The following is a 15,948-nucleotide window of genomic DNA, read 5'->3' on the forward strand; positions in this document are numbered from 1 at the left end:
GTTGTGGTGTGGGGAAGGGAGCCTTTGAACCAATTAATATGCTCTTGGTACGTTAACAGGACTTCTATGTCCACGTATGAAAAGTATTCTTCAGGAATTCCGTCTTCAAAACATGTGTGAAACAAATGTGTGCATGAATCTGCAGGTGGGAATCTGACCTAAGAATAGAATACCTCTGTTCTGAATGCCTCATGTTCCTCAATCATGAAGGTAACACCACTACCAGTTGCCGGGAGGACATATTGAAAAAATATCATAGTAACTGCATTTCTGCAATTTTTTGTAATGTTAAGAGCAACTTCCTGCTCTTCTTCCCCCATACCTGCAATGCTGGCTCCATTGACAGACATTCTGGAAAGAAGTAATAAGGAAAGAGACAGGTTTTTGCACAGTGTGGGAAGTTTTAATTCTTCAAGCTTGCATATTGTACAGCCAATACATAGGTTTTACCTAATCGGCTGAGGTGGATTTTCCTTCTCACTACAGACTTCTCTGTTTAAGTGTGAGTAGGGGTCTCTGAGAAAGCACAACTGAACTAATCAGATTTGACCATTAAATAAGAACCAAACCAACGTTGGTGACGCCATGTCGTGTAGATCCTAAAAATACATAGGATCGGCGCGTTTGATGGACAGCATAAACTAAGGGATTGGTGTCTAGACTGATTCCGGACAACCCCCCAGTATATGTCAGCCTATAGACCAGCTAGCTCACAGTGCCACTATAAGCCTGCCAAGGAGCGGATAGTTTCTGGCAACCATTGAACATGACAACCCATGACACTTCAGGGATCGTGGAAATAGTACAGTACTTTTTGTTCAGTCAATCGTGCTCACTTAGTCTCAGAGAGATACACAGAATAAACATTGGAGATGTTTTTAATAAGCATTTATTGAACCAGCGCCATTCTAATAAAATACATGTTAGCCGTGACAATCAATAGACAGAAGCAAATATAAACAATTACTAGCACCAACAGAGTAAATAGAAGGTAGAATTCTGCCATGGTGCTAAAACAGTGAATATATGCAGACATATAAACATGACAGCAATCAAGCAAACGCCTACTAGGTGTATCCCACCTAAGTGTACCTCAATGTACCTAGCATGCATGTGGGTGTGAAGCCAAAAATCCCCTGGGAAAGAGCCAACCACATTACCTGATGGGAGAGAATGAAAGATCCAGTCTTGCTCACGAGTTGGACACCCTGCAAGGGATGTCAGACCGCAGTGTGTTGAAGCCTCAGTGTGCAGGGACCTCCGTGTCAATGTCAGAGTAGAAGCGTCTCCTCCCCTTACCTAGTGAAGGTGTGGTTCTTTTATACCAAAAAGGTAGCCTTGGGGATTCTACCTAGATCAATATGTTTATGATTGCGATTATGTAAATCAACCTAAGTCAATAATTGCAACTATGCAAAGCAGTCCTGTTGCCAAAGAATGAAGATAGCGATTACTTTTGTGCAGAGTATGCTAATCCTGTTTTGTACATCATGTGCAAGGGATTAAGATATGATGGTAGGAATACTCATTCATAATAAATGAGGCTAGTTCCAAAGGAACTAATCTACAATTCTTCAGCAAGTAACTGGGTAATAGGTCATTGTTAGAAATGTTATACAGCGCAAAGTAGGAAAATGTAGGTAAAAGGTTACTTTACTATTTGGGCCTAGTTTAGGGAACATAACACTGTGGCCAGGGCACTCATAGGCATCTTTATCCGCATGGGCTTCCCAAAAGAGTTCGTATCTGACTGCAGTACCAGCTTCATGTCCTTGTACATGAAGGCCATGTGGAAGTAGTGTGGGGCAACCTTACCCCCCCAAACAAATGTGTTGGTTGAGAGATTTGACTGTGTCCTAGAAGACATAATTATGGGTCTGCCTGAACCCATGAGGTGTAAGTGGGACATCCTCCTTCCATCTCTTGTGGTCACCTACATGGAGGTATCGCAGAAGGGGATTGGCTGCAGCACTTTTGAGCTTCTATATGGGTACCCTGTGGGAGAACATCTCTGTCTGGTAAAGAAGGACTGGGAGAAAGCTCCCAGGAAGTCAGTGCATGAGGAATGGAGCTACAAGGTGGCCTTCCACAACCAGACATCCCATTTCTGGAAATTTGCACAGGAGAAGCTGGAAGCTAGCCAGGAGGACATTAAACGCTCTTACGACCAGAATACCACAAAAAGTGTGGTTAATAGAGCCAGTGGAGCCCCAGGCCCTACTAAACCATTGGCCTGTGCCTTATGAGGTGAAGGAGTGATGTCACCTACCTGATGAACCTCAAAACTCCTAGGAACCCTCTTTTTTTATTGGAGATGCATATTTACAGACTCTGTGAATCAATGGCACCAATAAAAAAATGTTTTTTTCGGCACCAGGAGTATTGACCCTGGGGCTGCCAACTAGGCTAGGTAGGCATGGTAGAGAAATGTGCATTTCTTCTGTAGTCTAGGAGAGGGACCTTTGTCGGCGGTTCAACACCGAAACGTGTTTATTTGTATTGTGCGATTAAAATACAAAACTGAAGATTTACCTCTAATGAGAGTGCTGGTCTTTCTTTCGGCAGTGGGAGCGACATATATGAGCAAGACTGACCTCGCCTGAACGAGCACCCGTTGATTAGTGTGGAAGTAGGCGTCAGAAAAACAGAGCAGAGGATATATATATATATACTATCTTAAACCCGCAGTCCTCTTTCTATAACCACGAGTATCCTCCAATGGGAGTTGATGCGTGAACCTTTGAGCTTTTAAATCCCTGTGCGCGCTTCTCTGTCACACTAAGCTGGCATTGAGGAAGGCAACCAAGCCGAAACGCGTCTGCCAGGTGTTACAGGTGTTACAGCAATGGTGTTACAGCAATGGCGAACTTTTAACCAAGCATGATGTGCCCTGATGGTGAAAATAAAGCTTTCCAGAATCGTACCTGAGCATGTGTCAGCCCGTTTTTCATATAAGCGGGATTGGTGGAGTATGTTGTCAAGCGGTCGGCCGTTGAAACTGGCACGCCTCTTGGTCTGGTGCTCCGCGACTGCCGACAAATCTTTGGTGTGAGCGTATGAGGTACGCATCGCGGCGCCCCCCAGCAGCGGCACTAGTGTTGGTACACTGGGGAAAGAGCAGCAGATGGTCTGCTGAAAGGACGATTGGAAGAAAGCCAAATCACCGTCTTCATGCTGCAGTGGGAGAATGTAGCCTGACAGCTGACGGAGTCAGAGCATTATCATATGCAGGGTACGCGGTCACTGAACTGTGTCCCCGGATTCGGACTATATATTTTCTTAACCAGCAGCAAGATTTGGCCAACATCCTGCTGCATACAGGGATTTTAATCTATCGTGCTGTAAAGGGGACAAAGCACAATAGGCGGAGTGAGTACTATCTTAAACCCGCAGTCCTCTTTCTATAACCACGAGTACCCTCCAATGGGAGTTGATGTGTGAACTTTTGAGCTTTTAAATCCCTGTGCGCGCTTCTCTGTCACACTAAGCTGGCATTGAGGAAGGCAACCAAGCCGAAACACGTCTGCCAGGTGTTACAGCAATGGCGAACTTTTAACCAAGCATGATGTGCCCTGATGGTGAAAATAAAGCTTTCCAGAATCGTACCTGAGCATGTGTCAGCCCGTTTTTCATAGAAGCGGGATTGGTGGAGTATGTTGTCAAGCAGTCGGCGCTTGAAACTGGCACGCCTCTTGGTCTGGTGCTCCGCAACTGCCCACAAATCTTTGGTGTGAGCGTATGAGGTACGCATCGCGGCGCCCCCCCAGCAGCGGCACTAGTGTTGGTACACTGGGGAAAGAGCAGCAGATGGTCTGCTGAAAGGACGATTGGAAGAAAGCCAAATCACCGTCTTCATGCTGCAGTGGGAGAATGTAGCCTGACAGCTGACGGAGTCAGAGCATTATCATATGCAGGGTACGCGGTCACTGAACTGTGTCCCCGGATTCAGACTATATATTTTCTTAACCAGCAGCAAGATTTGGGCAATATCCTGCTGCATACAGGGATTTTAATCTATCGTGCTGTAAAGGGGACAAAGCACAATAGGCGGAGTAAGTACTATCTTAAACCCGCAGTCCTCTTTCTATAACCACGAGTATCCTCCAATGGGAGTTGATGTGTGAACTTTTGAGCTTTTAAATCCCTGTGCGCGCTTCTCTGTCACACTAAGCTGGCATTGAGGAAGGCAACCAAGCCGAAACGCGTCTGCCAGGTGTTACAGCAATGGCGAACTTTTAACCAAGCATGATGTGCCCTGATGGTGAAAATAAAGCTTTCCAGAATCGTACCTGAGCATGTGTCAGCCCGTTTTTCATAGAAGCGGGATTGGTGGAGTATGTTGTCAAGCGGTCGGCGCTTGAAACTGGCACGCCTCTTGGTCTGGTGCTCCGCGACTGCCGACAAATCTTTGGTGTGAGCGTATGAGGTACGCATTGCGGCGCCCCCCCAGCAGTGGCACTAGTGTTGGTACACTGGGGAAAGAGCAGCAGATGGTCTGCTGAAAGGACGATTGGAAGAAAGCCAAATTACCGTCTTCATGCTGCAGTGGGAGAATGTAGCCTGACAGCTGACGGAGTCAGAGCATTATCATATGCAGGGTACGCGGTCACTGAACTGTGTCCCCGGATTCGGACTATATATTTTCTTAACCAGCAGCAAGATTTGGCCAACATCCTGCTGCATACAGGGATTTTAATCTATCGTGCTGTAAAGGGGACAAAGCACAATAGGCGGAGTGAGTACTATCTTAAACCCGCAGTCCTCTTTCTATAACCACGAGTATCCTCCAATGGGAGTTGATGTGTGAACTTTTGAGCTTTTAAATCCCTGTGCGCGCTTCTCTGTCACACTAAGCTGGCATTGAGGAAGGCAACCAAGCCGAAACGCGTCTGCCAGGTGTTACAGCAATGGCGAACTTTTAACCAAGCATGATGTGCCCTGATGGTGAAAATAAAGCTTTCCAGAATCGTACCTGAGCATGTGTCAGCCCGTTTTTCATAGAAGCGGGATTGGTGGAGTATGTTGTCAAGCGGTCGGCGCTTGAAACTGGCACGCCTCTTGGTCTGGTGCTCCGCGACTGCCGACAAATCTTTGGTGTGAGCGTATGAGGTACGCATCGCGGCGCCCCCCCAGCAGCGGCACTAGTGTTGGTACACTGGGGAAAGAGCAGCAGATGGTCTGCTGAAAGGACGATTGGAAGAAAGCCAAATCACCGTCTTCATGCTGCAGTGGGAGAATATAGCCTGACAGCTGACGGAGTCAGAGCATTATCATATGCAGGGTACGCGGTCACTGAACTGTGTCCCCGGATTCGGACTATATATTTTCTTAACCAGCAGCAAGATTTGGCCAACATCCTGCTGCATACAGGGATTTTAATCTATCGTGCTGTAAAGGGGACAAAGCACAATAAGCGGAGTGAGTACTATCTTAAACCCGCAGTCCTCTTTCTATAACCACGAGTATCCTCCAATGGGAGTTGATGTGTGAACTTTTGAGCTTTTAAATCCCTGTGCGCGCTTCTCTGTCACACTAAGCTGGCTTTGTGGAAGGCAACCAAGCCGAAACGCGTCTGCCAGGTGTTACAGCAATGGCGAACTTTTAACCAAGCATGATGTGCCCTGATGGTGAAAATAAAGCTTTCCAGAATCGTACCTGAGCATGTGTCAGCCCGTTTTTCATAGAAGCGGGATTGGTGGAGTATGTTGTCAAGCGGTCGGCGCTTGAAACTGGCACGCCTCTTGGTCTGGTGCTCCGCGACTGCCCACAAATCTTTGGTGTGAGCGTATGAGGTACGCATCGCGGCGCCCCCCCAGCAGCAGCACTAGTGTTGGTACACTGGGGAAAGAGCAGCAGATGGTCTGCTGAAAGGACGATTGGAAGAAAGCCAAATCACCGTCTTCATGCTGCAGTGGGAGAATGTAGCCTGACAGCTGACGGAGTCAGAGCATTATCATATGCAGGGTACGCGGTCACTGAACTGTGTCCCCGGATTCGGACTATATATTTTCTTAACCAGCAGCAAGATTTGGCCAACATCCTGCTGCATACAGGGATTTTAATCTATCGTGCTGTAAAGGGGACAAAGCACAATAGGCGGAGTGAGTACTATCTTAAACCCGCAGTCCTCTTTCTATAACCACGAGTATCCTCCAATGGGAGTTGATGTGTGAACTTTTGAGCTTTTAAATCCCTGTGCGCGCTTCTCTGTCACACTAAGCTGGCATTGAGGAAGGCAACCAAGCCAAAACGCGTCTGCCAGGTGTTACAGCAACGGCGAACTTTAAACCAAGCATGATGTGCCCTGATGGTGAAAATAAAGCTTTCCAGAATCGTACCTGAGCATGTGTCAGCCCGTTTTTCATAGAAGCGGGATTGGTGGAGTATGTTGTCAAGCAGTCGGCGCTTGAAACTGGCACGCCTCTTGGTCTGGTGCTCCGCAACTGCCCACAAATCTTTGGTGTGAGCGTATGAGGTACGCATCGCGGCGCCCCCCCAGCAGCGGCACTAGTGTTGGTACACTGGGGAAAGAGCATCAGATGGTCTGCTGAAAGGACGATTGGAAGAAAGCCAAATCACCGTCTTCATGCTGCAGTGGGAGAATGTAGCCTGACAGCTGACGGAGTCAGAGCATTATCATATGCAGGGTACGCGGTCACTGAACTGTGTCCCCGGATTCAGACTATATATTTTCTTAACCAGCAGCAAGATTTGGGCAATATCCTGCTGCATACAGGGATTTTAATCTATCGTGCTGTAAAGGGGACAAAGCACAATAGGCGGAGTAAGTACTATCTTAAACCCGCAGTCCTCTTTCTATAACCACGAGTATCCTCCAATGGGAGTTGATGTGTGAACTTTTGAGCTTTTAAATCCCTGTGCGCGCTTCTCTGTCACACTAAGCTGGCATTGAGGAAGGCAACCAAGCCGAAACGCGTCTGCCAGGTGTTACAGCAATGGCGAACTTTTAACCAAGCATGATGTGCCCTGATGGTGAAAATAAAGCTTTCCAGAATCGTACCTGAGCATGTGTCAGCCCGTTTTTCATAGAAGCGGGATTGGTGGAGTATGTTGTCAAGCGGTCGGCGCTTGAAACTGGCACGCCTCTTGGTCTGGTGCTCCGCGACTGCCGACAAATCTTTGGTGTGAGCGTATGAGGTACGCATTGCGGCGCCCCCCCAGCAGTGGCACTAGTGTTGGTACACTGGGGAAAGAGCAGCAGATGGTCTGCTGAAAGGACGATTGGAAGAAAGCCAAATTACCGTCTTCATGCTGCAGTGGGAGAATGTAGCCTGACAGCTGACGGAGTCAGAGCATTATCATATGCAGGGTACGCGGTCACTGAACTGTGTCCCCGGATTCGGACTATATATTTTCTTAACCAGCAGCAAGATTTGGCCAACATCCTGCTGCATACAGGGATTTTAATCTATCGTGCTGTAAAGGGGACAAAGCACAATAGGCGGAGTGAGTACTATCTTAAACCCGCAGTCCTCTTTCTATAACCACGAGTATCCTCCAATGGGAGTTGATGTGTGAACTTTTGAGCTTTTAAATCCCTGTGCGCGCTTCTCTGTCACACTAAGCTGGCATTGAGGAAGGCAACCAAGCCGAAACGCGTCTGCCAGGTGTTACAGCAATGGCGAACTTTTAACCAAGCATGATGTGCCCTGATGGTGAAAATAAAGCTTTCCAGAATCGTACCTGAGCATGTGTCAGCCCGTTTTTCATAGAAGCGGGATTGGTGGAGTATGTTGTCAAGCGGTCGGCGCTTGAAACTGGCACGCCTCTTGGTCTGGTGCTCCGCGACTGCCGACAAATCTTTGGTGTGAGCGTATGAGGTACGCATCGCGGCGCCCCCCCAGCAGCGGCACTAGTGTTGGTACACTGGGGAAAGAGCAGCAGATGGTCTGCTGAAAGGATGATTGGAAGAAAGCCAAATCACCGTCTTCATGCTGCAGTGGGAGAATATAGCCTGACAGCTGACGGAGTCAGAGCATTATCATATGCAGGGTACGCGGTCACTGAACTGTGTCCCCGGATTCGGACTATATATTTTCTTAACCAGCAGCAAGATTTGGCCAACATCCTGCTGCATACAGGGATTTTAATCTATCGTGCTGTAAAGGGGACAAAGCACAATAAGCGGAGTGAGTACTATCTTAAACCCGCAGTCCTCTTTCTATAACCACGAGTATCCTCCAATGGGAGTTGATGTGTGAACTTTTGAGCTTTTAAATCCCTGTGCGCGCTTCTCTGTCACACTAAGCTGGCATTGTGGAAGGCAACCAAGCCGAAACGCGTCTGCCAGGTGTTACAGCAATGGCGAACTTTTAACCAAGCATGATGTGCCCTGATGGTGAAAATAAAGCTTTCCAGAATCGTACCTGAGCATGTGTCAGCCCGTTTTTCATAGAAGCGGGATTGGTGGAGTATGTTGTCAAGCGGTCGGCGCTTGAAACTGGCACGCCTCTTGGTCTGGTGCTCCGCGACTGCCCACAAATCTTTGGTGTGAGCGTATGAGGTACGCATCGCGGCGCCCCCCCAGCAGCAGCACTAGTGTTGGTACACTGGGGAAAGAGCAGCAGATGGTCTGCTGAAAGGACGATTGGAAGAAAGCCAAATCACCGTCTTCATGCTGCAGTGGGAGAATGTAGCCTGACAGCTGACGGAGTCAGAGCATTATCATATGCAGGGTACGCGGTCACTGAACTGTGTCCCCGGATTCGGACTATATATTTTCTTAACCAGCAGCAAGATTTGGCCAACATCCTGCTGCATACAGGGATTTTAATCTATCGTGCTGTAAAGGGGACAAAGCACAATAGGCGGAGTGAGTACTATCTTAAACCCGCAGTCCTCTTTCTATAACCACGAGTATCCTCCAATGGGAGTTGATGTGTGAACTTTTGAGCCTTTAAATCCCTGTGCGCGCTTCTCTGTCACACTAAGCTGGCATTGAGGAAGGCAACCAAGCCAAAACGCGTCTGCCAGGTGTTACAGCAACGGCGAACTTTAAACCAAGCATGATGTGCCCTGATGGTGAAAATAAAGCTTTCCAGAATCGTACCTGAGCATGTGTCAGCCCGTTTTTCATAGAAGCGGGATTGGTGGAGTATGTTGTCAAGCAGTCGGCGCTTGAAACTGGCACGCCTCTTGGTCTGGTGCTCCGCAACTGCCCACAAATCTTTGGTGTGAGCGTATGAGGTACGCATCGCGGCGCCCCCCCAGCAGCGGCACTAGTGTTGGTACACTGGGGAAAGAGCAGCAGATGGTCTGCTGAAAGGACGATTGGAAGAAAGCCAAATCACCGTCTTCATGCTGCAGTGGGAGAATGTAGCCTGACAGCTGACGGAGTCAGAGCATTATCATATGCAGGGTACGCGGTCACTGAACTGTGTCCCCGGATTCAGACTATATATTTTCTTAACCAGCAGCAAGATTTGGGCAATATCCTGCTGCATACAGGGATTTTAATCTATCGTGCTGTAAAGGGGACAAAGCACAATAGGCGGAGTAAGTACTATCTTAAACCCGCAGTCCTCTTTCTATAACCACGAGTATCCTCCAATGGGAGTTGATGTGTGAACTTTTGAGCTTTTAAATCCCTGTGCGCGCTTCTCTGTCACACTAAGCTGGCATTGAGGAAGGCAACCAAGCCGAAACGCGTCTGCCAGGTGTTACAGCAATGGCGAACTTTTAACCAAGCATGATGTGCCCTGATGGTGAAAATAAAGCTTTCCAGAATCGTACCTGAGCATGTGTCAGCCCGTTTTTCATAGAAGCGGGATTGGTGGAGTATGTTGTCAAGCGGTCGGCGCTTGAAACTGGCACGCCTCTTGGTCTGGTGCTCCGCGACTGCCGACAAATCTTTGGTGTGAGCGTATGAGGTACGCATTGCGGCGCCCCCCCAGCAGTGGCACTAGTGTTGGTACACTGGGGAAAGAGCAGCAGATGGTCTGCTGAAAGGACGATTGGAAGAAAGCCAAATTACCGTCTTCATGCTGCAGTGGGAGAATGTAGCCTGACAGCTGACGGAGTCAGAGCATTATCATATGCAGGGTACGCGGTCACTGAACTGTGTCCCCGGATTCGGACTATATATTTTCTTAACCAGCAGCAAGATTTGGCCAACATCCTGCTGCATACAGGGATTTTAATCTATCGTGCTGTAAAGGGGACAAAGCACAATAGGCGGAGTGAGTACTATCTTAAACCCGCAGTCCTCTTTCTATAACCACGAGTATCCTCCAATGGGAGTTGATGTGTGAACTTTTGAGCTTTTAAATCCCTGTGCGCGCTTCTCTGTCACACTAAGCTGGCATTGAGGAAGGCAACCAAGCCGAAACGCGTCTGCCAGGTGTTACAGCAATGGCGAACTTTTAACCAAGCATGATGTGCCCTGATGGTGAAAATAAAGCTTTCCAGAATCGTACCTGAGCATGTGTCAGCCCGTTTTTCATAGAAGCGGGATTGGTGGAGTATGTTGTCAAGCGGTCGGCGCTTGAAACTGGCACGCCTCTTGGTCTGGTGCTCCGCGACTGCCGACAAATCTTTGGTGTGAGCGTATGAGGTACGCATCGCGGCGCCCCCCCAGCAGCGGCACTAGTGTTGGTACACTGGGGAAAGAGCAGCAGATGGTCTGCTGAAAGGACGATTGGAAGAAAGCCAAATCACCGTCTTCATGCTGCAGTGGGAGAATATAGCCTGACAGCTGACGGAGTCAGAGCATTATCATATGCAGGGTACGCGGTCACTGAACTGTGTCCCCGGATTCGGACTATATATTTTCTTAACCAGCAGCAAGATTTGGCCAACATCCTGCTGCATACAGGGATTTTAATCTATCGTGCTGTAAAGGGGACAAAGCACAATAAGCGGAGTGAGTACTATCTTAAACCCGCAGTCCTCTTTCTATAACCACGAGTATCCTCCAATGGGAGTTGATGTGTGAACTTTTGAGCTTTTAAATCCCTGTGCGCGCTTCTCTGTCACACTAAGCTGGCATTGTGGAAGGCAACCAAGCCGAAACGCGTCTGCCAGGTGTTACAGCAATGGCGAACTTTTAACCAAGCATGATGTGCCCTGATGGTGAAAATAAAGCTTTCCAGAATCGTACCTGAGCATGTGTCAGCCCGTTTTTCATAGAAGCGGGATTGGTGGAGTATGTTGTCAAGCGGTCGGCGCTTGAAACTGGCACGCCTCTTGGTCTGGTGCTCCGCGACTGCCCACAAATCTTTGGTGTGAGCGTATGAGGTACGCATCGCGGCGCCCCCCCAGCAGCAGCACTAGTGTTGGTACACTGGGGAAAGAGCAGCAGATGGTCTGCTGAAAGGACGATTGGAAGAAAGCCAAATCACCGTCTTCATGCTGCAGTGGGAGAATGTAGCCTGACAGCTGACGGAGTCAGAGCATTATCATATGCAGGGTACGCGGTCACTGAACTGTGTCCCCGGATTCGGACTATATATTTTCTTAACCAGTAGCAAGATTTGGCCAACATCCTGCTGCATACAGGGATTTTAATCTATCGTGCTGTAAAGGGGACAAAGCACAATAGGCGGAGTGAGTACTATCTTAAACCCGCAGTCCTCTTTCTATAACCACGAGTATCCTCCAATGGGAGTTGATGTGTGAACTTTTGAGCTTTTAAATCCCTGTGCGCGCTTCTCTGTCACACTAAGCTGGCATTGAGGAAGGCAACCAAGCCAAAACGCGTCTGCCAGGTGTTACAGCAACGGCGAACTTTAAACCAAGCATGATGTGCCCTGATGGTGAAAATAAAGCTTTCCAGAATCGTACCTGAGCATGTGTCAGCCCGTTTTTCATAGAAGCGGGATTGGTGGAGTATGTTGTCAAGCAGTCGGCGCTTGAAACTGGCACGCCTCTTGGTCTGGTGCTCCGCAACTGCCCACAAATCTTTGGTGTGAGCGTATGAGGTACGCATCGCGGCGCCCCCCCAGCAGCGGCACTAGTGTTGGTACACTGGGGAAAGAGCATCAGATGGTCTGCTGAAAGGACGATTGGAAGAAAGCCAAATCACCGTCTTCATGCTGCAGTGGGAGAATGTAGCCTGACAGCTGACGGAGTCAGAGCATTATCATATGCAGGGTACGCGGTCACTGAACTGTGTCCCCGGATTCAGACTATATATTTTCTTAACCAGCAGCAAGATTTGGGCAATATCCTGCTGCATACAGGGATTTTAATCTATCGTGCTGTAAAGGGGACAAAGCACAATAGGCGGAGTAAGTACTATCTTAAACCCGCAGTCCTCTTTCTATAACCACGAGTATCCTCCAATGGGAGTTGATGTGTGAACTTTTGAGCTTTTAAATCCCTGTGCGCGCTTCTCTGTCACACTAAGCTGGCATTGAGGAAGGCAACCAAGCCGAAACGCGTCTGCCAGGTGTTACAGCAATGGCGAACTTTTAACCAAGCATGATGTGCCCTGATGGTGAAAATAAAGCTTTCCAGAATCGTACCTGAGCATGTGTCAGCCCGTTTTTCATAGAAGCGGGATTGGTGGAGTATGTTGTCAAGCGGTCGGCGCTTGAAACTGGCACGCCTCTTGGTCTGGTGCTCCGCGACTGCCGACAAATCTTTGGTGTGAGCGTATGAGGTACGCATTGCGGCGCCCCCCCAGCAGTGGCACTAGTGTTGGTACACTGGGGAAAGAGCAGCAGATGGTCTGCTGAAAGGACGATTGGAAGAAAGCCAAATTACCGTCTTCATGCTGCAGTGGGAGAATGTAGCCTGACAGCTGACGGAGTCAGAGCATTATCATATGCAGGGTACGCGGTCACTGAACTGTGTCCCCGGATTCGGACTATATATTTTCTTAACCAGCAGCAAGATTTGGCCAACATCCTGCTGCATACAGGGATTTTAATCTATCGTGCTGTAAAGGGGACAAAGCACAATAGGCGGAGTGAGTACTATCTTAAACCCGCAGTCCTCTTTCTATAACCACGAGTATCCTCCAATGGGAGTTGATGTGTGAACTTTTGAGCCTTTAAATCCCTGTGCGCGCTTCTCTGTCACACTAAGCTGGCATTGAGGAAGGCAACCAAGCCAAAACGCGTCTGCCAGGTGTTACAGCAACGGCGAACTTTAAACCAAGCATGATGTGCCCTGATGGTGAAAATAAAGCTTTCCAGAATCGTACCTGAGCATGTGTCAGCCCGTTTTTCATAGAAGCGGGATTGGTGGAGTATGTTGTCAAGCAGTCGGCGCTTGAAACTGGCACGCCTCTTGGTCTGGTGCTCCGCAACTGCCCACAAATCTTTGGTGTGAGCGTATGAGGTACGCATCGCGGCGCCCCCCCAGCAGCGGCACTAGTGTTGGTACACTGGGGAAAGAGCAGCAGATGGTCTGCTGAAAGGACGATTGGAAGAAAGCCAAATCACCGTCTTCATGCTGCAGTGGGAGAATGTAGCCTGACAGCTGACGGAGTCAGAGCATTATCATATGCAGGGTACGCGGTCACTGAACTGTGTCCCCGGATTCAGACTATATATTTTCTTAACCAGCAGCAAGATTTGGGCAATATCCTGCTGCATACAGGGATTTTAATCTATCGTGCTGTAAAGGGGACAAAGCACAATAGGCGGAGTAAGTACTATCTTAAACCCGCAGTCCTCTTTCTATAACCACGAGTATCCTCCAATGGGAGTTGATGTGTGAACTTTTGAGCTTTTAAATCCCTGTGCGCGCTTCTCTGTCACACTAAGCTGGCATTGAGGAAGGCAACCAAGCCGAAACGCGTCTGCCAGGTGTTACAGCAATGGCGAACTTTTAACCAAGCATGATGTGCCCTGATGGTGAAAATAAAGCTTTCCAGAATCGTACCTGAGCATGTGTCAGCCCGTTTTTCATAGAAGCGGGATTGGTGGAGTATGTTGTCAAGCGGTCGGCGCTTGAAACTGGCACGCCTCTTGGTCTGGTGCTCCGCGACTGCCGACAAATCTTTGGTGTGAGCGTATGAGGTACGCATTGCGGCGCCCCCCCAGCAGTGGCACTAGTGTTGGTACACTGGGGAAAGAGCAGCAGATGGTCTGCTGAAAGGACGATTGGAAGAAAGCCAAATTACCGTCTTCATGCTGCAGTGGGAGAATGTAGCCTGACAGCTGACGGAGTCAGAGCATTATCATATGCAGGGTACGCGGTCACTGAACTGTGTCCCCGGATTCGGACTATATATTTTCTTAACCAGCAGCAAGATTTGGCCAACATCCTGCTGCATACAGGGATTTTAATCTATCGTGCTGTAAAGGGGACAAAGCACAATAGGCGGAGTGAGTACTATCTTAAACCCGCAGTCCTCTTTCTATAACCACGAGTATCCTCCAATGGGAGTTGATGTGTGAACTTTTGAGCTTTTAAATCCCTGTGCGCGCTTCTCTGTCACACTAAGCTGGCATTGAGGAAGGCAACCAAGCCGAAACGCGTCTGCCAGGTGTTACAGCAATGGCGAACTTTTAACCAAGCATGATGTGCCCTGATGGTGAAAATAAAGCTTTCCAGAATCGTACCTGAGCATGTGTCAGCCCGTTTTTCATAGAAGCGGGATTGGTGGAGTATGTTGTCAAGCGGTCGGCGCTTGAAACTGGCACGCCTCTTGGTCTGGTGCTCCGCGACTGCCGACAAATCTTTGGTGTGAGCGTATGAGGTACGCATCGCGGCGCCCCCCCAGCAGCGGCACTAGTGTTGGTACACTGGGGAAAGAGCAGCAGATGGTCTGCTGAAAGGACGATTGGAAGAAAGCCAAATCACCGTCTTCATGCTGCAGTGGGAGAATATAGCCTGACAGCTGACGGAGTCAGAGCATTATCATATGCAGGGTACGCGGTCACTGAACTGTGTCCCCGGATTCGGACTATATATTTTCTTAACCAGCAGCAAGATTTGGCCAACATCCTGCTGCATACAGGGATTTTAATCTATCGTGCTGTAAAGGGGACAAAGCACAATAAGCGGAGTGAGTACTATCTTAAACCCGCAGTCCTCTTTCTATAACCACGAGTATCCTCCAATGGGAGTTGATGTGTGAACTTTTGAGCTTTTAAATCCCTGTGCGCGCTTCTCTGTCACACTAAGCTGGCATTGTGGAAGGCAACCAAGCCGAAACGCGTCTGCCAGGTGTTACAGCAATGGCGAACTTTTAACCAAGCATGATGTGCCCTGATGGTGAAAATAAAGCTTTCCAGAATCGTACCTGAGCATGTGTCAGCCCGTTTTTCATAGAAGCGGGATTGGTGGAGTATGTTGTCAAGCGGTCGGCGCTTGAAACTGGCACGCCTCTTGGTCTGGTGCTCCGCGACTGCCCACAAATCTTTGGTGTGAGCGTATGAGGTACGCATCGCGGCGCCCCCCCAGCAGCAGCACTAGTGTTGGTACACTGGGGAAAGAGCAGCAGATGGTCTGCTGAAAGGACGATTGGAAGAAAGCCAAATCACCGTCTTCATGCTGCAGTGGGAGAATGTAGCCTGACAGCTGACGGAGTCAGAGCATTATCATATGCAGGGTACGCGGTCACTGAACTGTGTCCCCGGATTCGGACTATATATTTTCTTAACCAGCAGCAAGATTTGGCCAACATCCTGCTGCATACAGGGATTTTAATCTATCGTGCTGTAAAGGGGACAAAGCACAATAGGCGGAGTGAGTACTATCTTAAACCCGCAGTCCTCTTTCTATAACCACGAGTATCCTCCAATGGGAGTTGATGTGTGAACTTTTGAGCTTTTAAATCCCTGTGCGCGCTTCTCTGTCACACTAAGCTGGCATTGAGGAAGGCAACCAAGCCAAAACGCGTCTGCCAGGTGTTACAGCAACGGCGAACTTTAAACCAAGCATGATGTGCCCTGATGGTGAAAATAAAGCTTTCCAGAATCGTACCTGAGCATGTGTCAGCCCGTTTTTCATAGAAGCGGGATTGGTGGAGTA

General features: G+C 48.8%; 1 long non-coding RNA gene across 1 annotated transcript in view; it reads left to right on the plus strand.

Annotated features, from left to right (window-relative positions):
* LOC146810171 (uncharacterized) overlaps nt 1-15,948 on the plus strand; it is a 106,506-nt gene that overhangs the window by 75,660 nt on the left and 14,898 nt on the right. The gene's annotated exons all lie outside the window — the stretch shown is intronic.

This window comes from Triturus cristatus, chromosome 7, assembly GCF_964204655.1.
Source record: "Triturus cristatus chromosome 7, aTriCri1.1, whole genome shotgun sequence".
In the NCBI taxonomy this organism is placed as follows: Eukaryota; Metazoa; Chordata; class Amphibia; order Caudata; family Salamandridae; genus Triturus; species Triturus cristatus.